The 17,684-nt window shown below is 39.2% G+C and overlaps 1 long non-coding RNA gene across 2 annotated transcripts; it reads right to left on the bottom strand.

Annotated features, from left to right (window-relative positions):
* Positions 1–4,144: 4,144 nt before the first annotated feature.
* On the bottom strand, positions 4,145–17,658 carry LOC130258016 (uncharacterized). 2 transcript variants are annotated; one of them, XR_008841423.1, is made up of 3 exons: positions 17,184–17,658; positions 14,992–15,072; positions 4,145–4,235 (listed from the first exon to the last, which is right to left on the bottom strand). It is a non-coding gene; the product is annotated as an uncharacterized LOC130258016 (long non-coding RNA). The 2 variants fall into 2 exon arrangements; XR_008841424.1 differs by lacking the exon at positions 4,145–4,235 and adding an exon at positions 7,244–13,818.
* Positions 17,659–17,684: the final 26 nt, after the last annotated feature.

Here is a 17,684-nt window from a genome sequence, read left to right as displayed (position 1 = left end):
CCTTGTTAATGGACTATAAATGACTCTCAGGCAGTCACCACAGCGAAATGGCAGAAGGGAATACAATCATTCTCATGAGCATGTTGAAGATAATTTCCTTTATGAAGATGCTCAGTGAACCTCTCTATTTCATTGTTTTACCAGCATGATTGCTAAATCTGACAGGATGTGATGTAACTTTATTAGCTGTAGAAGAAAAATATTAAAAGAGCTATTTATAAGCAGCAGTACCTCTAAAAGGTCTACATACAGGGTTTTTTGCACAGTTTTTTTCAGGTTATTAGAGGCAAATCCACCAGTATAAGAAAAGTATATGCCAAAGATGATTGTGCTTAGGAGAGCACATGGATACAAACAAGGATGTGTTGGATCCTTAGGCCTCCTACCATGGCAGGATTCTGACAGGCTACAAACCATCATGTCTGAAACAGACTTGAGTACAACTGAACATGTGCTGCTCTGCAGAATTTTTGAGAAACAGAAATGTGCAAAAGAGACTGATACACAAAGTAGGTGGTTATATTTGAAGATTTTCTTCTTAGGGTTAATCTTATTAATAAATTTGCTACAATAAGATTGCTCCTACAGTTTTTGGTTCTCTTCACTTAAAAAATTATAAGCAATTTAAAATCCAGTATTTATCTTTTATTTTTTCTCCCTTTTTCTAAAATGGCAGTATACTTGGATGCATTTTAGTATGAATTGTAATACTTCCATTGTAGCTCCATAAGGAAGAATTTCCATAGCTAACTGCAGGCTGTATGTAGACCACATAATTGTATCTGAAAGTAAGAGTTCAGTATTTCTTATTTTTCACCATCTAAATAAAATTTCATGCATTTTTGTTAACTGTAGTATGTGTGCTCTTAACCATACAGCTCCATGACTAAGATTCAGTCCTTCATCTTGCTTTTATGTGCTCTTTGTAAAATTGCAGCCGTTTCCTACTGTGAGACCTGTGCTATTCTCTTTAGTTCTAAAATTACAGATTTGTATGAGAAGAAGTAAATTGTTACACTTTCTAGCTTACATTTAGACAAGAAGCACTCTGAAATTTTGAGCACTTACAAACCAACAAGTTATTGACTTGACATAAGCTTTTACTTAGTATATACAATGTACACGATTTTTTCCCTGTAATAGGCCAGTTTGCTCTAACAGTGAGGTTACACATTTAGCAGGTGGATTACTTGCCTTTTTCATCCCATTTTCACAGACATTTTTACCTTTGCTAGTTATCTTAAGCCAACCTGGGCATTGTAGCCAGTTCTATATTTCCTATAAGAATGTGTTTTATCTATCTATCTATCTATCTATCTGCATTTCAAGATTGATGCTTACTAGGGAAATTAGAGTGAGTTTTGAAAACTACATGAAGTTACTTGGAGAATAAGGGAATAATTTATGATAAAAGATTGAGTTAAATATGTGCAACTTAAAGAAACATCTCAGTTTTTCATAAAGGTCTACATATCTCTAACAGCAAAGAAGTTGTGAGTAGAATTATTAACAGACTTGACTAGACTAAGGAAAAGAAGCAGGCTTGGGGTTGTGCAACTATCTGCAAATCAGAAAGAAAATAATGGTACAAATATTAAAGTCTTTGGCCAGCGCGTGACCTTTAGCATGCTCCAAGATCAGAGTTACAAAATTCAAAGTCTCTGAAGAACCATGTGATTTTGAGACTGTTTATCATTTCATTGTCTGTCATGGTTGTTAAGACAGAGTCTGGATTTTAAAATGGTTGGAATTATGAGTATAATGAGTTTAGGTGCTTGGAACATTTGAACTGGATGTGAATCAAGTACCAGATAACAGGGAAAAGCATGCTCTGAGAAAGCATTAGCAAAACTGAGATCGGTGTTTTGGCTTGGGTTTCTTTTTAGGTTTTATTTGGTTTAATTTTTGTTAGGAACAAAACTGTAACAGATTGAAAAAAGCCCCCAGTGGTTTAGGAAAACTAAATTCAGAGGAATGGAACTGTGAAAAGAAATCTGTAGTGCCTGAATCTCCAGATCTCTTACAGAGAACTTTTGTTCCACTGGGATGGAGCAAAATACTACACTCTTGAGATTATTTCTGATGTTTTGTTCTCTTTGTCTTTTATTAGGAGAGAGACCTAAGAAGAGGGGTATATAAAGATCCTTCTTTATAAAATGTTTCAGAAACTACATTAATTCATCTTGTTTCTGTGAACTGATGTTGGAAAAAACCCCACAATTACAATTGTGTTCACTATTGGAATCACAGTTTTCTATGCCTTAGGTGGTTGTTTCAAAAGCTGTTTCCCAATAGTACATTGTAATCAATTTAATGCATGTTAAAATCTCATTCTTTATTTGGGTACACTTATCAGTTAATGAAATTGCTGCTCATTGAAATTCAGTTGTGAATTTAGCCATCTTCATCTGTAATCAAGCTGTAAAATTCTTGTTAAAATATTTCCTTTATACTAAAATATCTGAGAAAAAAATTAACATAAACAAAGATAATTGGACATGAGTGTTACAAAGTAGAAATATTACAAATCATGTGCCACACTTTTAAAAGTAATATTTGTGATCTCCTTTTATGCTTATTTTTCCAAGCATATATGCTCCCAGTTTAACCACTGAATATTCATTTGTTCCTGTGACTTCTATCACATTTTATTTTTTCTTTCAGTACACTGTTGCTCACTAAGTAATAGTCAAGCTTCCCTTTTTATAATCAATGCTGTATGCCAGTGAAGGAACATGGAGAAAAAAGCTTTAAAAATAAAAAAGGCTTGTTTAATGAAAGAGCTTCATGCTAATCACTGCTTGATTAGGAATATAAATATATTTTTATATATTTATAAAATATATTATACATTCCTAAGAGATATCGATATGGATATATATAAACCTACAGAATTATTGAAAGACGAAGGGATTGTTTGCACACAAAGTTCTGCTGTATATTCTAGAATTTTCTTGGGATTTTATCCTACATCTTATGAGTTGTTAGAGCCAGCAGTAATACGGGCACTGGACTAAAAGATGCGCCCAAGACTCTCAGGGTGGATGGCTCTTTTCATGTGGATGGTGGATTTCATGTGGATGGCTCTTTTCATGTGGATGGCAGATATCATGTGAATGGCTCATTTCATGTGGATGGCTCATTTCATGTGGATGGCGGATTTCATGTCGATGGTTGATTTCATGTGGATGGCTCATTTCATGTGGATGGCAGATTTCATGTGGATGGCTCATTTCATGTGGATGGCTCTTTTCATGTGGATGGTTGATTTCATGTGGATGGCTCATTTCATGTGGATGGCGGATTTCATGTGGATGGCAGATTTCATGTGGATGGCTCATTTCATGTGGATGGCTCATTTCATGTGGATGGCGGATTTCACGTGCTGTGTGCGTTGCCTGGCACAGAGCTGGTGACAACGGCCATGGCCGGGCGGTGCCGTTGGGCTCCATGGCCCTGGCGTGACAGAGCCAAGCCATGGAAAGTTGTCACCGGGTGCTCCAGGAACAGCGGGCCAGTAGCGTTGGCTCTCACTGCGTCTCGAGGCAGTGGTGGGTGCAGCAGGCGGGGTAAGGCTCTGCTAGAAAAGGCCTGGGGCAGCAGGAATGGCGGCCATGGGGGGTTTTGGGGCTGGGGTGAGGGTGCAGGAGCTGCAGGCCCTCCATGGGCAGAGCAGGTACCACCCTGGGGCTGCAGGGATGTGGCCCCATTCCCTCAGTGCTCACTGAGCTTCCCCTCCAGCTCCCTCTCCACCCATTTCCAGGGCCCTGCATGTCCTGCCCCACTACCCCAGGAGCCATTCTCCCTCCCAGCCACACTGAGCCCTTTCTCCTCCTGCAGACCATGGGCGGAGCCTTCACCCAAGGCCTGGTGGTGCTGGGCATCCTCCAGTTCATGCTGCAAGTGGATGACCAGACTGTGAAGGTCACTGAGGAGCTCCTGCGGCAGCACGAGGAGCAGCGCAGCCAGGAGATGGCCTGGCTGCTGGAGATGGAGCACAGGAGCCAGAAGTCACCCAGGGGAGCCTGTTGCTCTTGTCCTGCCAGTGCTGGTGGTTCTGGGCCTCTGCAGAGATGCTCCTCATGCTCTGGCTTCTACTGGCTGCCCAGGCAGGACAGCTCTGGTACAACAGCTCAGTCTGTGGAGAAGCTCCAGCCATGCCCAGAAGGAAGAGGAGGAGGATGTGTGGCATAGCCGACTACGGTGACAAGCTGGATCAAATCAGGTCTCCAGATCTGTGTCTTGAGTGGAAGGACATGCAGAATTCAGAGGAGGACTGGATGAAGGGGATGATCAATGCATCTGCCAAGCCCTTCCCACAAGAAACTTTTGGACAGAGCTGCATCCAGGGACTACACCAGTATTCATTCTCAAGCTGTATATTTTTACCTTCCCAAAACCAGAGTGTATTTTAGATGCTTAAGGATTTTTCATTTAAAGTATAGAGTATAAGAATATTAATGAAATTGATCATAAATAGGAAGTAGTGCTATTAAAGCAGCAAATGTAATGCTAACTAAATATGCACAGGGTTGAATATAGGGAATAGAGTAGTATTCATTCTTAGACTGTGTATTTTTACCTTTCCAAAACCAGATTGTATTTGAAATGTTTAGGAAATTTTCATTTTAAGTATAGAGTACACGAATATTAGTAAAATTGTTCATAAATAGGATGTAGATCTATTAAAGTAGCAAATGTAATGCTAACTAAATGTGCACAGGGCTGCAGACAGGGAATAGAGTAGTATTCATTGTTAGGCTGCATATTTTACCTTTCTAAATCCAGATTGTATTTTAGATGTTTCCGAAGTTTACATTTTAAATATACAATATGTTAATAAAATTGTTCATAAATAGGATGTAGAACTTAGAGCTAATAAAGTAGCAAAAGTAATGCTAACTAAATGTGCTATGATATCCACTAAAAGTCTTGTTCTTTGTAATGTCCATACTACTTTACTCAATTAAACCTTTGTTTTGGTTCATTATTTGCAAGCTGTACTTTTAAAAGATGTTAGAATCTATAAATAAATAAATTTCCCTTGTTTCAAAAGTGAAATTCTTGATGGAATTTTTTCCAATACCCAAATGGTGCAAGGGAGTTTTTTAGGAAACAAATTAAGAAATAAAATTTGTTTATTTGCACTGCCAACCAGTTTATTTGAAGATGTCTTCAGAAGTAACACAGAGAGCACATTTTCACAGAGCCACACCTTGTGATATGGATTTAGATGCTCTTTAAGGCCCTGAGCTGCGCTCTCCCACCTTGCCCTTGTGCCGGCAGAGCTGTGGCAGCACAAGGTGCTCAGGTCTCTTGCTTCTCTCTGTCAGGGCCTGGCTTTGGACTTGGTTTGAGCGGCAACAGCAGCAACCCGAGAAGCTGCATTTCCCAAGCCAGGGCGTTTCAGGGTGAATTTCACACGGCCTGTGGGCACTACGGGGCCATAGCCAGCTGGGGCCATTTCTGGGGCTTGGGCAGGCTGCCAGCACCACACCCCCAGCACCACAACGGCTCAGGAACGGCCGCAGCACCAGCGATGGAGTCAGCACGTGGCAGGAGAGGGCAGAAAGGGCGGCACCGACCCCACACACGGACACCCTGTGGGCACCAGAGGGACGTGGGGAGACTCACACCGAGGGGCCGCAGCTCCCAGGCAGTGCCAGAGATTCCCATCTGCCACCAGAGCTGCTCCCCAAGCTCCTGCCTCCCCGGTTTTGTGTTCTGGAGAAAGGCTGAGCCCAGTGGCGTTTGTCCGCCATTTTCCCTCTGTCTCCCCACACGCGGGCGCCATCTTGGTGAGGGGTTTGCTGCTGTTTTTGCTTCTCCTTCATCCTGGGGAGTCCGGCAAATTTCAGCAACTTTGTAACTACTGATATCAGCGATTTTTCGCCTGCTGCTGTTTTGTATATTTTTTTGGTTAACTGTTATTTTTCACTTTTATCTACTTGCATTCATCTGTCCTCATTGGTGAGAGTGGATAAAACTAAAAGGGGAGCTAAGCTAAGAGTGTCTTAAATTAAACCAAGACAGTAGTTGAAATGATTTTTTTTTTTTTTTTCCCAAGTCCTGGAGTGAAGTCACAGAGTGCTAATATTGAATGTCTGCTTCTAGCACTAGAAACCGCTTTGGACTTGATTATATAAAGTTCTGAGCATCTGACCCTGTGGTGCAATGAACATGAATTTAAAGGTTATAAATAAATATTACAGTATTCCTAAGTATTCATGCCAATCATGAGCAGGACTTTTGGATCAGATTCAGGCTGCACAAAATCATTTGCAGCTTCTGCTGCATTTTGGTTAGGACCATATGCTGATTTGGCTGGCGAGACATGCAGATTGATGAATCTGGAGAAGAATATTTCATAGCCTTTTTCATTATGAGTAGAGACTAGATCTTGTATAATGTTTGAGGAGGATTGAAGCAAACCTTTTTTACTTTTATGTTTGTTTCTCTGTTTTTCTGTACAATATAATGCACAGCTTCTATTTATCCTTTATATGTTAAATACATTTTGTGTTCCCAATTCTTTTTTCTTTTTGGAGAATAAGTTAAACAATGGGGACAGCACAAAACTCTTGCAGCTATCAGCTATGAATGTATCCTTTCATCATTAAGGGTGAAAGCCAATAATATGTGGCAGATGAGATTAATCCATTGAATTAACAGCCAGCTCAAGGGAAAACAGAAGATATTATTAAGTATTCACTAAGTTCCTTTTATGGTTGTCAGACTGGCCTTAAACATGTTAACTGTAGAAATGAATGTGTTCTGAAGCATATAAAGATATTTTGACACTTCCAGACAGGGATTAACATGAATTTTTTAGGAGCATGAAAAACAACTTGAACACACCACTGATGGTAAATTAAGGTCACATTCAGGGGCTATGAACAAAGCCCTTCCTTCCAGTGCCTGCTGTTTCTGAGCCAGTAGAAAGCCCCCTTTCTGATGAAAACTAGCATTTGCTACCTGTGTCCTCCTCATCCTGCTGTAGGGTATGCATGGAGCATTAGGACATCTACCCCTGTTACCATTCAACAAGGCAGAAATGTCGTATTCTGTGAGTTTGACTCAGCTCAGGTTGTTGCAAAACATTATCTTGGCCACACGCTGACCCACTTAACAAAAAAGCAAACTAAAGTATTTCGTTATCTTGTAGCTAATGACGTTTCATCTGTTTGTTTCTGCATTTAATTTTTCAGTTACAGATGCAACTTATTTTGCTATGGTGGGAGTAGGAGTCATCATTTTTAAATTAGGCTCATATTTCTGAAGAACAGAGCTCTTACTTGTCCATCTGTCTTACATGGTGCTGAATTAGTCAGTCTGTTAATATTCCCTTTCCAGAGTTTCTTGTCCTTGTTCAGATTGTTCTTTGGAGCAAAAACTGAAAAAACTTTACAAGTAGCTTTAAAAACTTCTAAGTACCTATTTAAACGTGGTGACAAGCTCCGTGAGATTTTTCCAATCATGACAAAATGTTATTTTTGGAGATAAATACAGAAAATGTTCCAACAGCATATCTGCATGAGTGTGTATATACCTTGCATCATAGCATGTATTTAGGGGATTAGAGCTCATGATAAAGGGAGTATTTATAGAGCCAATAAATAAGGCAAATTTCAAAGCAACAATTCATTACATTGGTATATAGTAACAATACAATGCACATGGCCAGTGGTTAGTTCTTAATTGCTGTCAGTTGCTATTTACATGTATCCAGTGTATAACTCCTTAACTTTCCCATAAAATACCAGTAGAAGAAAGCCCATGGCCTGATCTCATATAGTCAGCGCTGATAGTCCTTGATGGTCTCACTTCCAGAAATCAGGGTTCTCAGAGGTGAAAGCTCTTCAGCAAGAAAAGATGGAACTGAAGGAGGCTTTTTTTGCCCCCTACAATTGTTTTTCTATCCATAAGTGTCCATATGTTTTCCACAGCATCTTGTCATAGTTGATTTTACTTATTTTTCTTGGAATTCTGGCTTTTTCCAGGCGTATCTCTTCCTTACTCTGCAAGATCACTTTGGCTTGATGAGACACTTTCTGCTTTTTCTACAGGATAAATTTGGTTTCCCTGGACATTTTTCCTGCCTGCTGTGTCTTTTGTGCAGATTTTACTGCTTGCAGACATTTTCCTCTACACTATTTGTGCAGTGGAACCATAAATCTCTATATGCCCATTTTGCAGTACAAGTGTACATACATACATAGATATAGATATATTTTAGCTATGTTACATAAGTGGTTGCTTGCTTGGTATTGTTATTCCTATTGTTACTGTGTTACAAGATCTTTATTCACCCTCTGTGGTTAGGTTGTTTTAGTCTTCCGAGGTCTAGGTTGAAGACAAACTAGTATTATTTATATTTTAGTCTGGCTTTGTTCTAGGGATTCATCAGGCCTCTGCCTGAAGTCTGAAACTTCTGAAAAGTCTGCTTTTTGTTTCTTCCAGTTAATATTTTATTACTTGATACTTACTGGACAAAAAAAGTTACATCCTTTTTTTCTTTGTCTTGCTGCTCAGTTAGGATGTCCTTATTTCCTGTCTCTCTTACCTTTCTGTGTTTTGCTCTCCCCTCACTATGCCTTAAAACATCCCTTCAGTGTCTGGATTGTGTAGATTCTAACTGGAATCAGATTTTTTTCCCAGTAATGCTTTGGAATTAAGCCCCCAGTCTTTTTATTTCCCTTACATTACCTCATTTGTTTAGGCAGAATTCTCTGCTCAAGAGTCTTTAAACTGTCATTAGGGTCAGCTTGTGCCACAGCCGTATTTTAACAGTTAAATTGTGCATGCATACAGTATGTCGATGTGTGTACATGCATACAGGCAGGGAGTTCATGATCTAGACATACACACACCTATATTTAGAAACACTGCAGAAATCCCACTGGCTCCTAGTGCTTCCTTGTCACCATAATTCAGTTGCATCAAGTGCCATATCCTTTTCCTCCACAGAGTTTTAGATCACCTGCATATTTGATCAAGGCACAATACAGCTCTTTCCAGTCTTCATAAATATTAATTATATTAATGAAATATTAAATCAAATAGTAAATCATAATTAAAATTAAAAAATTAAATATTTATTGAAGATCTAGTGCTGGTGACTCTGAGAGCATATATCCAGACATTTCCTCCTAGTTAATGTTGTGCCATATATGATTGTTATGGTAATGGCCCAGCAGCCAATTATGTGTTTCAGACTGCTATATTCACGTTCAAGTCACATCATTCTTTCTCCTTGAAAGAGATTTGTTGAGCTATATTGAAACCACTGATAATAACATTTCTGCAGCAAATTTCTGGTTTGGAGAATGATAATTATAGCACCAGACCTGAGAATTATTCTGTTCAAAGCTGAGTTTACTCCCCAGTTCAAAGGCTGCTGGCCTTACTTGATCTTTGAGCAGTTTAGAACATAGTGAAGAAATGTTATACTTTAAACCTTATCATCACTGGGAAGGGGAAAAAACCCTACCTGATTATACTTACTACTCTTGGAATTTTATTACAAAATTGACATTTATTTACACTAGAACATGTAAATTATGGTAGGATAGGGAAAAGTCAGGTTATTAATGCCTGTACTGTTTACTTTTTCTCTATTTATTTTGAAGTGTTAGAATTTTCACATATTTAACTGATTTTCAAATATTCAACAAATCTGTCAGATTATTTTGACTAAATCACTGTTCTGAAGAAAAGTATAAAGAACTCATATAGTTCTAGCATTAGAACCATAGTGTTTGACAAGAAATTCTGCTTCTTGTCTTTTTCTTCCAAGTTTTAAGTGATAAAGTGCTCCTGAAGCCTAGAAATCCAGCATGTCTGAAAGCATTTCTTTTTCATGGAATAGATCAGACACATTTGAACAAAGCCCTTGGTGCAGCAGGTAGAATACTGAGTAAGCAGTAAATAAATGTGAGGGCTTCTTTGGTGAAGCAGGTCTGATACTTTCTGATACCAAAAGATATTTTAATATTCTATCCTGAGCCTTCAATTCCCCAAATAAAATATTTCCTAGAAGAAATAGGAAAAGTCTGCTATCTTTCTTTCTTTCATTTTTGTTTTTCCTCCTAGTGTTCATAACACTGGATTTTATTAGTTTTTATTTCTGACCTCATTTTTGTTCCCATGTGAAGATGCTATTCCATTTGAAATTGTGGAGGCTGAGATTATAATCATCAGCCTAGTACAGCTACCTATTTGAAACAGCTGATCAAACCAAAAATGAGGCAAGAATCAAAACATGTAAGTTCTGGTCATTTTTAAATTACACATTGGTAATGTATCTGCTTTCAACATATTTTTCCAGATAATTTTGTATAGCCTAATATTTCCTGAAAAGCTTGCTTGCTGTTTCTTCTGTTCTTCCTAAATGTAGCAATTTAGAATTAAAAATAATTATCCCCTTAAATTATGTCAAGTATTTGCTTTTCACTGATTATGCTGTAAGTGTTTTTAAACCCATTGTGGGGTTAAATGAGAAAGAAAGATGGTGAAATACTCACACTGCACATAATACATGTGCCACCTACTGTTGGACATTTTGATTCATATTACAACTATATTTATTAATCTAGTATAGGTATTATTTATAAATATTTATGCTGAAACAGATGAGGCTAAAGAGAATACTCCCTGCATTTGCAGTAAAACAGTCAAGCTTTCGATCAGTTTCTATGTGGAAACTACTTTTAAAAAATCAAATATAAATTCTAAACATTTTGTAAAAAAAAAAAACCCAACCAACAAACAAGAGGTTGGTAGCAAAAAGAGATAGTAATCTGTGTCTTAATTTAAAAAAGCTAACCAGAAGTCCCTTATTAGACATTTTTATTTAGTGACAGAGTCTTGGTTATCAGTGGCAGCTGCAGAGCAGGCAGTGCCGGGTGAGAGTTCTCAGTGCTCTGCTCCTCGCAGCAGTGGCACAGATTCCTCTGGAATGTGCATGGCACAGCAATTTCATCTGCCCTGGACTGAAAGAACGGGTAAGAACAAAGCCATTCATATTTGCATACCAGAATCGAACCTACTGGGCTTTCTCCAGTGCAATTGACAGAAAATGTCTATTTTTCCCCTCCCTTCCTAACCAGCTTATAAAGAAACACGAGAAGGCCAGCATTTCTATTTATCCTCTTCTGCATTTCCATAATTCAGGGGAAAATTCCTTATGTGGAAAGGAACCTGCTTGACTTGTTTTCACTCTATCAATATTAATGTTTTCAGAGGTGACTAGATAAATCAATAGAGATTGTTTGTCTCTCTAGCAAAAGAGACCATAAAAGGAAAGGACTGGGAGGAGAACAAAGTGGAGTAAAATGTCAAGATTTATGCAGAGGTGTGAGGAAAACAAGGTTGGTTTTTTTATCTCTTAATTTGTAGTCCATTTTGACATGCATTCAGGATTGTGTTTTCTTCTTCTTATCCTGGAGAAATAATCCCAAAATGAGTGATTGGATTAGAGACAGAAGTAATTTTGGTAACATGTCTTGCTGTCTCGGATAGTACTAGACAAACTGCTAATTAAATGGAAGACTCATTACTGAGTCCAGTTCTGAAGTGTGCTGGACCCTTCATGTTCATCATAAAGCTACAATATCTGTCCAGGTTAAGAAAATTATGCACATCATAGTGATTTAGTAAATCTCATATTTGTAAATTACAAAACATTCCCAGTTATTTATTATATATTTTATAATGTCTAAGAATCCTATCTTTCTTTTCCCTGTATTTTTATTTACAGCAGTTTTTGGCAAGACTCCCAGGATTTTTTTGAACTGGTGAGGCTTTTTAGTTTTTATAATATGTACTGAAAATAAGTTTGTACACATGAAAGTTTTATGAAGAACATGAGAGAGGCAATAGGTAAAAACAAACCTATATCTGCCATGGTTTGTATTTTCTCTATCATAATCTAAAAGAGGGCCAACAGGGGAAAAATGTGGATGCTGTTGTGCTTAGCTAATACAGTAATTTCTATGAAAAATAAGGTGGGTTTAACTTAATTTACACACATTAGAGGAATCAGCATGAGATAGCAGTGTTGTTGCCAGGTACACAATATGTTTGTGCTGTGAAGATTTCAGAATTTCAGACAATGAGGTCAGTGGCTACCTGACCTGAATTTCCACAACTGTATTAGAGAGGAAATTGGTTCTAGTATATAATTTCCTAGAACATCCTCAGGGAGTACACAGTTATGATTACTCAGTGGTTTTAAATCAATGTGGTGGCTGGAACAATATTTATAATATTTGGCAGCTTAAAAATATTTTCGAAGATGAAATGATGGGTTGCATTTTGGCTAATGACTCAATTCAGTTTGTATCATAGTCAAAGCTGGCACTGAAGCGTTGGGTGTCTGTGTAGCACAGCTCCTGCCAAATGTCAGAGTGCAAGTACAACAGCAATGAATGAGAAGGATTATTTTGCTAATTCAGAGATAGGTAATTGCTTCTAATAACTTTCATTTTTAAGTGTTTCACCTCTGAACAACTGAATAACGTTGATAAAATTTGGTTGAATAACTGAAAGCAGAGTAGGTCATGGTTCATGTAGAGAATCATTTGAAAGGGATCAGGTAGGAAAACATTCTTGAATTGATTGACCTGCAGTGTGCAGTTAATATCCTCTCAAACTGTTGGAAACACAGAAGAGTAACTAAATTCAGACCAGGCAGTCTATCCAGTTGCTAAGGAGAAAAAGCAAAACTGTTAATTCCCAAACTTTACTGTGCTTATGTCTACGGAATAATTCTAGGCCCTGTCCCACACTCTGTGTGGACTTTGTGAGGTTGAACCCTAAAATTACTTCAGAACATTTGCATGCATTTTTTATGTGGCAGTCAGCAAATTTCATTTGAACAATGGGTAAGAAAATGTTCCCTTGGGTAAGTGGGACAAAAAAAAAATGTGATTCTGCAGCTCCTTCAAACTGTTGCTTCACTAAAATATTGACTACAAATATGATTGAGATTGGCTTGGAAGAGTATTTCAGTAACGCAAAAACCTCCACTATTTTCCACATTTCTCTTCTTTGGTGGCAAAATTTTTTCCTCCTTTAAAAAAAAGGAGGGTTAGGCTTACAAAAGCTTACCAAATATATCTGATCCTCAAATGTAGCCTTTTCAGCTCTTTCATTCAGTTGCATTATACTAAGGAAACATACTTTTATCTCTTACTTGCAGCTCTCTAAAAAGGCTGATTTGGCAGTATGCAGATTAAAGAAAAAAAAAATATATATTTTCCAGGTAGTGTGGTATTGTGTGCAGCAAAACTAAGTGTGAGTGAAATTCTCTTTCAATTTCTTCAGCTGTATCCTCATCAGCACAGCTCTACTGATGGCATTTCTTTAATTTCCCATGGATATTTTTTGTCCTTTAAAAGTTCCTCTGAATCCTTATTTTTTTTGTGGTATGGGTATATCTGGTGTGAAAATCATGTCTGGTTAGGCAAGGCAGGCAAGAACTCTCTCTGCCCTGTGCTATTCTAGCTCAAATTTCGAATTTTAGCAGTAATTTTGAATTCCTTTTCCTGTGTACCTCCCCCTGTCCCTTTCTTGGGGTTCACTCATACTTTTGAATAAAAGATTAAGCCTTTAAGTTCAGCTGCTTTGGTGAGGTCTGTTAGCACTTACTCCTAAAACACATTTTACAGTTGCCATAAAGAATCCTACACAGAGCTTCAGAAATGTCTGAAAGGTCTCTCACTCTGTTAGTCAGTAGTGTGCTGCCAGCAACTCCTGGTGTGTGTTCCATGTGCAGTTCTTACATAACCAACTGGGAGCTTTTTAATCAATCGGGATCTGAAAAAACCAAATTCTTTTGTGTGAAGGAAGAGTGATTGAGGATACCAATGATAGCAAAGGCTACAATAAGAAAACAGATTTTTAACTTTACACTGCAGCCTTACACTGAGTAGAAAAATTGGACATTAAAACAAATGCACTTTAAAAAGCAGTTCAGTTACATTATTACATCCTTTTGAAAGCCTTACATAAATCTCCTTCCTAATTATAGTATTATAAATATTTTTTAAGTATTTGTGATGCAGGCCAAGATGGTGGGAGGCATCTGGGTTGAGGAAAATAATCTAATGAACAGACAAGTTATTAAGTCCGTGTGTGCACAGACCACACATCCATATAATCTGTCACCTCAAAAGACACAAAATATATGTTTTATCATAACATGCATTGCAAAATCCTGACAGTTAATTCTTCATATTGTACCAGGTTTGTGTATTCCTTATTGGATGTCTCATATTACCTGATGTATAGAAACAGACCTTGAGTCAATTCAAAGCATCTTTTCACAGCATCTTTAAGAAAAAATGTTCTGTTGGATTTGGAGCCAGATTATGTAATTGTTAAGAGAGCTCTTCAGTTTTCAAATAGTAGAGAGGGAATTTGAAAAGAAAATGGGAAAATTTTTTTCTCTGTGATTTATAGACATAGCAGTTGAGACTGGAGAGAAGTAGTTCCTTAAGAACATCACTGCATCAAACAATCTTTAAGTATGAAACAAAGCAGTATGAGAAAGAGAAGGTCTGATAGCAGACTGAGAATCTTGTTTTATAAAATAGCTGCAGAGGGCTTGAGAGCTCTAAAGAGTGCCAGTGAGGGGGCAGAAGAAAAGTGTGTGCACATCTTAGAAGAAAATTACTAAGCTTTAATCTCAAACATAGTAACGTAAAGCCTTCATTGTGAGGTAGCTTGGTCTTGGTTTTTGGAAATACTGGAGTTCTCTCACATTTGTGTAAACAGAAGAAATAATGCAGAGGTGGGGGGAGAGGAAAACATATGAGTTTTACAGGCATAAAATACAGATACTTGTGAATTGCAATCCTTTTTAAAGAAACAGGTCTTGAGAAGATCATTATTGCAAAATCCTTAGTATGATCTCCCAAGGAGCTCAGGAAGAGCATGGCTATCCTGCCAGTCTCTGAAGCACATGAAATAAATAGCACTACTACTTACATGCTTAACTGGGACCTAAAACAGTGGCCAGCTGTTCTATCAATGAAAATTCCGTGGGGCTCAGTTGTTGTGTCAGTCCAGCTGCAGAGAGAGGAAGCAGGGACACAGATTTATGAACTGGGGAGCACAGGTGCACTACACCATCTGGTAGAGTGGTCCCTGTCCTTACCCCATTGCACTGCACCCATCTCCTTCAGTCAGGCTTGTGCTGCACCCAGACCAAAGCAGGACCACCTGAGCTGTGTGAAGTGGGGCTGTAGCAAACAAATGTCACACTCAATTTCACAGGAGGGGAATATTGAATGAAAACACAAAGAGGGTATTGCCCCCTTTATATGATATTTGCAAGATAAGTTATAGGTACCCACATTTTAAGGAGGATGAGACTTTATTTGAAACAATGAGAAACAGAAGCTCAAAGTTAAGCCATGACTCAATCATGGAGCACTGGTCATGGTCACTGAGAAATGTTTTTTATTATAGTAGGCAACTCTTCAGTCTGTTGGATATAACAGAAGCCAGTCCCTGGAAGCTAAGATTTGCAAGGTGCAAATTTTTAACAGGTAATTAACTACTGAACAGCACACCCATAGAGATGGTAGATGATGTCTTGCAGTCACTTATAACCAAGGTTGAATGCCTTTGAGATACACTGTAAGTCAAAAACTATAGACTTGATGCAGAAGTTGCTGGTGAGAGTTAGAGGAGGTTAGACCATGTGGCAATTGCCCCTTTTAATCTTAAATTCCCCAGGCTGGAGGCATATCTTAATAATTAACTGCTTCTCCAGGTGTCAAGAAATGTTCAGCTAGTCTAGAAAAGCATTCTGAAAGGCTGTTGCTCACATGTGATGTTTGTATTTAAGCAAAATACAATTTGGGGGATCCAGTACTACCTAGATATCGTAATCAGGATGTGACCCTGTAGTATTCCTTAGTATACACAGTAAAACACAGCCCTGGGTATTAAGAGTTTTTCAGGAGAAATAGAAAGGAATTTTAAAGGAATTATAATCATTGAGATTTTTTGATACAGCTCTAGAATTAAGAAACTATTGTTAATGACCACAGATACCAATCATCTCTGAAGGAAATAAAAAATGGTAGTTTGCAGAATAAACATGGTGCTATGTCTAGATTCTTTTTAATCCAAATACTCAAACTGAGAAAATTACTCAATAAATGTGATGAGCAAATATTTAACCGTTAGGTTTAGTTTTGTGTTCACATTCCAAATAAATACAGTTAGAGATGCTTAAACATTTGTAAGTATTGAACATATGTTTACAGAGTAATTGTATTTAACATTGGGAAATTCACAAAACACTTTCCACATGTGTTATTGCGCCCTTTTACATTAATGTTTTCTAAATGTCAGGTTGAATAGTATATTAAATTCCAGCTTCTTTCTAAGGTACCTGAAGTGGTAGCTTTAGAAGATATTTTTCTCAGCTGTATTAACTTCTTGCACTTAAATATCCTGTTGGTATTTCCATATATCCTATTACCTTATATTTTCCAGTAAGTCAACAGATGAAGGTTTTAATAAACCCAATCATTAAGCAAGACTTTTACTGCAGCTATCCTTTTGCATTTCAAACTGTCAGTTTGCTGCTACTGTGATTTCCCCTCTGTACAGGATTACCTTTGTCCAACAGGATCATGCAAGTCAGTGATTAACAAGAGATTGGCTAATGTAGTTCACTGCATTATGCAATTTTGATATTGCACCTCATTTCACCAATGGGGAAAAAATTAAAAAGGACTTTTTCGTCTGAACTTTCCACTTTTTCATCTGAACTCTCTATAGGGCCTCAGTGCTTGGAGCCCTTTCACCTGGGCAGGTTGTTTTGGCTCGCTGTCCCAGTGAGCTGTGCCCTGGCTGGTGCCTCCAGGGCTGCTGAACATCGCTGTAGAAGTGGAATTCCCAGGCAGCCAGACTGGGAATGGGCTGGGAACGGGGAGCAGCAGATGGGCTTTGCTCCTCGCTGTCCTTGGGGCCCCGCAGGCAGATGTCGGCTCCTGCAGCTCCTCCCTCCGCTTTGCGGCTCCCAGGAGCACAAGGAAGGACACTGCCCTCACCTGCGCTCCCTCAACAGGAGGAACAACTGCTTCCCATGGAGGGGGGCAGAGCCCTGGAATGCCTCCAGGGAGGGCGTGGGGTCTCTCTCTCTGGAGACCTTTCAAACCCACCTGGGCGCGTTCCTGTGTCACCTGCGCCAGGTGAATCAGGGGTGGGACTGGGAGATCTCCAGAGCTTCTTCCAACCCGAACGGTTCTGTGACTCTGAAACAGGAATGCACGAAAGCACGAAAGCAGAATTTGTGTAAAATCCAACAGAAAAAGGGATTTCACCTCGCAACCGTCCCATGTAACAGACGATTTGTTACACCCTCCCTCTAGAACGTCGGAGCCCTTGGCGCTGGTTACAGCGCACAGCCCTTGCCCATTGCCAGTGCCAGCCTGACACCTGCCGGCGACCAGCGGCCCCGGGGGGGACTGGCGGGGAACCGGCCCGGCTCGGTGTTTGCAAGGACACCGGACCCGAGAGGCGCCGGGAGCGGCAGTAGGAGCGGCGGGAGCGCCTCGGCAGCGACGGAGGCTATTGGGGGCCGACTGGGGCCAGGCCCCGGCCGGGGGCAGCGCGGCTACCGCCGCCAGGGGGCGCAGCGGGCGGGGCGCGCGGCGCGTCCC

The sequence above is a fragment of the Oenanthe melanoleuca genome, chromosome 11, assembly GCF_029582105.1.
Source record: "Oenanthe melanoleuca isolate GR-GAL-2019-014 chromosome 11, OMel1.0, whole genome shotgun sequence".
NCBI lineage: Eukaryota > Metazoa > Chordata > Aves > Passeriformes > Muscicapidae > Oenanthe > Oenanthe melanoleuca.
Note: the sequence above shows the minus strand (reverse complement) of the source record. Positions and strands in the feature narration are given on the sequence as shown.